The sequence below is a fragment of the Chenopodium quinoa genome, unplaced genomic scaffold, assembly GCF_001683475.1.
Source record: "Chenopodium quinoa cultivar QQ74 unplaced genomic scaffold, ASM168347v1, whole genome shotgun sequence".
NCBI lineage: Eukaryota > Viridiplantae > Streptophyta > Magnoliopsida > Caryophyllales > Amaranthaceae > Chenopodium > Chenopodium quinoa.
In genome coordinates this window covers 7,936,569-7,942,108 of record NW_018744367.1, presented here as the reverse complement: position 1 = coordinate 7,942,108, position 5,540 = coordinate 7,936,569, and positions in this window count along the sequence as shown.

Genomic DNA, 5,540 nt, shown 5'->3' with positions numbered 1-5,540 from the left:
CGGTAGGTACCATCCCTGACTTCTTCACAGATTCGGTAGGGTCCTTCCCAGTTGGGAGTTAGTTTGCCAGACTCATTTGCCCTACCAACTGCTTCCATTTTTCTAAGTACAAAGTCCCCTACTTTGAGAGGACGCCTGTGTACTTTTTTGTTGTTTGATCTAGTCATTCTCAGGCGGTAAATTTCATGGCACAAGACAGCATTATTTCAAAACAGGTTGGATCCATCCAGGTTGAGCTTCTGATGTCCTGTGGGAGAGTTACAATTCCGAGACTGGAACCGGACGCCTGTACCTGCAAAACAACGGAGACTCCTGGTGGTGGGAGCTCCGCCTCCAACGGTCAAGTTAGTACTTGATTAAGGAGTAATTAATGCGGAAATTAAAGTGAGTGGGTCTCTCTAGGTGAGAGTGTTTAATGTGAGTTTTTAGCGTAATCTGCTTTGTTAGCGTGATCAGCCTATTATCTCTGTAATTAATGTATGTGTAATCAATATGTTTTTTTTCTGTAATCCCCCTTAATGAGGATTAAGGGAGGTATTTATAACCTTGGGAAACGTGTCAATCCTAGGTTTAGGTTAACCTAGGGCTGATTGGGCTTCCCTCGGAAGTTGGGCCTGGGTGGCCGGTTTCTCCATTAGACATGGAGTATGCCACGTGTCATGACATAACAGGTACAAGGTGGACGAATAAGCGTGTGCCACGTGGCAAGCCCTGACAGTTCCAACTAGGGGACACTTGGCAGGACCTGATTGGCCCACGTGGCGCATTCCGATTGGTGGGAGCAAAATCCCCTAATCAGTACTCACAACGGGTTTATTATGAATGCAACCCATGCCAATCAATTCACCACAAGCAACACAGCCATCCCTCTTCACAAGTAAAATAGCCGGTCTCCTAGGCAAGTAGCACAACCGGCCGAGGAAGCTATCCATGATACACACATCATGGGTGCTGCCTGTATAGGAGGAGATGGGGGCTGGGTGGTCGGTCTTATAAGTGCCGCCTAACCCTTGACACTCGGCCTTATGACGCATCCTGTACTAGACAGTCGGCCTCACGACGCCTGTAGTGCTCGGTATTCGGCCTCATGATGCCTCCTGTGCTTGCCAATTGGCCTCACGACACCTGTAGTACTTGGTATTCTAGTGCTTTTTCATTTGAGAACACACAAGGTTGTTTTGCCGCCTGACCCCTAAAAAGGGGTCGGCTGTATGCATGACTGTCCACACGGCATGTACGGCTTGCTGAAGCACATACTATGCCGAATGAATTTTGAGGGCCAAAAGGGACGGCCAAGCCGCCTGACTAACCCCCTTGGTTTGATTGTGAATGCCTCATTTGAGGTATTCTAGAAGCTTTCTGGATAGGGCGGCGTTTAAGTCGGCTCAGACATTTAGGATAGAGAGGAGGCGCTCGATTTTTGAACTCAATCATAGGCCGCCTCCTGTCAAGAGGTGGTACAGAATGCTGTGAATCCATCTCAGTGGTACTCTCCCCACACACGGCGCCAGATGTTTCGAGGTTTTTTGAAGTGTCCTGCAGGAGAGTTACAACACCGAGACTTACCTCCGGCTGCTTGTCGCTGCAAAACAACGGAGACTATCGAGGGAGTTCCGCCTCCGACGATCAAGTTAGAACGTGTATGAGGAGTATATTGCGGAATGTAAATATTTCTCTCTGATTCAGAGAGAATTCTGCAATGAAGATTGCTCGGTTTTTGTGTGCATTGAATGTGTATTCAATGTGTGTTTTTTTATAAATGAGGATGGTTCCTCTATTTATAGAGAAGGAGATCAATCCCCTTCTAGGGTTTTGGTGACACGTGTCAGTAGAGGGGTTTGTTCCCTTTGGGCCTCACTGAGGCTGACACGTGTCAGCAGGCTATTGGGACACGTGTTGCGTTAACAGTTGTTTGGGGGTTTTTTATGTGTCCTACGGGAGAGTTACAATTTCCTAGTATGCTCCTTCCTTCGCCTGTACCTGCACAAATAACGGAATACTCCGGCTGGGGCTGGGGTGTTCCGCCTCCGAATATTAAGTTAGTCTCTTTCTAAATGTGGAAATAAGACAATAAATGCTTCTCGATTTGAGATCGTTTGCAAGGGGATTTGTGTTTTGTTGGTTTATGGGAAAATGATTTGATCCCCATTAATGAGGTCTGCCCTTACTATTTATAGTAGGGAGAACTGTACCTCAATTAGGGTACAATGACACGTGTTGCAAAGGGATTGGGCCTTTGCTGACCGTTGCAAGCTTGACACGTGGCAGGCCTTTATTGGGCCACGTGTCTTCGGGTATTTTTACCCTAAACATCTGCCCCTCACAGGTGTGATGTGGAATGTCCACGTGTCACCTGTGACAAGGGTCAGACGCATGGGAGGAGACGGTTCATCTCCTTCCCTCCTTTTTTCAAATTTCAAGTTTTTAGGGCAGAAGGCATCGTTTCGCCTTCTGCTCCTTCTATAAATACAAGACACGCTCTCTCTCTCCTCCTCACTTTGCATATTTTTTCAAAAAATTTCTGAGAGCACTCTGCTACCGGCTGCATTATTTCCTTAGTTTTCCTGCATCTGACACTTTCAAATTAAGCACATCCGGCGACCGGTTGGGTTCCCTTTCTTCAGTCTCTAAGGTACCGACTGCCCTTTTTCTTTTTACTTTCGCTTTTGACGATTTCAAACATTTCAACCCATCCGGGTTTCATGCCGCCTGGGGGGCCTTTAACCCATACCCCATTTGTTGAATCTTCTCCCTCAGCCGGCATAGCCCCATCTGAGGGGTTTTCAACTTTTAAGCATTATGCATTCTAAACACCCCCATCCGGATTATCACCGTCTGGGGGGGGTGTTTGAACCTTCAATATTTTTATCCTTTAACATCGCCTGGGGTACTGAGTTTTTATCAAGAAATGATTTCAAAAACCCCAACCGGTTTGGATTTTTCAAAGTTTTTAAGATGCGCTCAATGCACCCCCATCCGACATTTTACCGCATGGGGGTTATTAGAGCAGCATTTGCTTTCTCAAACAACATTCAAATAACCCCCATCCGGTATATAACCGCATGGGGGTGGTTTGAGCAGCCTTGGCTTTTTCTCAAACAACATTCAAATAACCCTCATCTGGTATATAACCGCATGGGGGTGGTTTGAGCAGCCTTGGCTTTTTCTCAAACAACATTTAAATAACCCCCATCCGGTATATAACCGCATAGGGGTGGTTTGAGCAGCCTTGGCTTTTTCTCAAACAACATTCAAATAACCCCCATCCAGTATATAGCCGCATGGGGGTGGTTTGAGCAGCCTTGGCTTTTTCTCAAACAACATTCAAATAACCCCCATCCGATATATAACCGCATGGGGGTGGTTTGAGCAGCCTTGGCTTTTTCTCAAACATTCAAATTGTACCCATCCGGCATCTAACCATATGGGGGTTGTTTGAGCAGCCTGTAGCTTTTTCTCAAACATACAAATAGACCCCATCCGGCATTTAACCGTATGGGGGTCTTTTGAATGAGTCCATTTAATATATCTGATCCATTCTTCTTTATTTCAGCTTCAAACACATTCGGAGACTTCCGCCTGTGGAGGTTTCAAGCCATCATCTTAATCAAATCTCAATTTTCTAAGGTACCGCCTGCATCCCATACTTGTCACATTCTTTTATTTTCGGTTGCATAGCATTAGGATATGGACTCCACCAATACATACACGGCACAGCCTACGACTGTGGTCAGCCGGTCACCAGGGACGGCTGAGTCTAGGACTGGGATTGCCGTCTGGGGGTGCTTGGAACAACCTTCACCTACATCGAATTCGACCGTCTCTGTTCATGTGCAGGACAAAATGGCTCGGATCAGAGTGACGGCAATCGACCCTGAAATGGTAACGATATCATGTTATGCCCCTGAAATGGCTAACTGTTTAATCCAACAGTAGACAGGAAGCCGTTTCATTTACCTGCCGGATGGGTGATCAGTGATTGATCTATTCCTGCCCCGGCTGGTAAACAGGCAGCCATTTCATGGCAGCCGGATGGGTGATCAGTGGTTGATCTAACCTTTCCCCGGCTGGCACAATAAAATGCCCCTGAAATGGCCAACTGTTTTACTCCAACGGTAAACAGGCGGCCGTTTCATTGGCAGCCGGATGGGTTATAAGTGATTGATCTAACCTTGCCCCGGCTCGTATAAAAAAATTATCGGATGGGTTGTATTTAGATAATACCCGGTTTCCGTAACCCACTAGGAATTTCATTTTTCCGGATGGACCACTTTTGGGTCCTTTCCGGGTGAAACCTAGATGCAATGGATCTTTTCTAACGGTTGTACATTTTTTAAGAAAATGTCGTTTGAGCTATTGGATCGCTAGAACAATGTACCACCCGGAAGGGAGCTGTTCTCTTCAACGATTTCACCCGGATGGGTGTCGCCGGATGACTGCTCTTTTTGGAGCAGTGGTTTTGAACAAGTGTTCTTCCGTCTGTGATTTTGCACTAGACAGGTGCAAATACAATTGTATGAATGGACATTATATGCTTTCACATTTCAATACTATTTACAAAAAATTACAAATTCCTTAGTAGTAGTACTTTTTCAAGTTATCTACATTCCAGGTACGAGGCAGCCGCATTCCGTCTGGGTTTTCCAGGCGGTATGTGCCGTTTCTAACTTCTTCAAAAATCCGGTAGGGTCCCTCCCAGTTTGGGGTCAATTTCCCTTGTTCGTTTGCCCTACCGGTTGCTTCAAGCTTTCGTAACACAAAATCTCCAACTTTGAGGGGACGTTTACGCACCCTTTTGTTGTAGGCCCTCGTCATTCGCAGACGGTAGATTTCATGACGCAAGGCGGCGTTGCCCCTTCTTTCTGGAAGAGTATCCAGAGCCAGGCGCATGGCTTCCCAATTTGCCTCTTCATCGTATAACATGATTTGAAGTGTTGGCTCATATAATTCAATGGGAAGTACCGCCTCGGTGCCATATGCCATAAGAAATGGAGTTTCACCGGTTGACCCCTTCTCAGTAGTTCTGATAGACCAAAGAACATGAGTCAATTCTTCTACCCAAAGACCGCCTGCCTTTTCAATCTTTTTCTTTATGCTGCCTGAGATGAGCTTGTTAAAAGCTTCAACTTGACCGTTTGCTTGCGGGACGGCCAACGGATGCAAAGTAATGGGAAATCCCTTGATCTTGCAACCAAGTCTTTAGGACAGGCGTTTCGAACTGGGGGCCATTGTCAAAGACCATTGACATTGGTACACCGAACCGTGTGATGACATTTCTCCAGATAAAGGAGATGACATCCTTAGTTTTGATGCCCTTTACCGCCTCGGCCTCAACCCACTTGGTGAAGTAATCAACAGCCACCAAAATGTATCTTTTGCCGCCTGGGGCAGGAGTGTATGGCCCCAAAATGTCCATGCCCCATTTGGCAAAGGGAATAGGGCTGTGAATAGCTGTTAAATCAGTTGCCGGCTGTCTGATCAGCCGGCCAAACTTCTGGTACTTGTCACATCTTTTTACTAGATCTAATGCATTCGCCTCA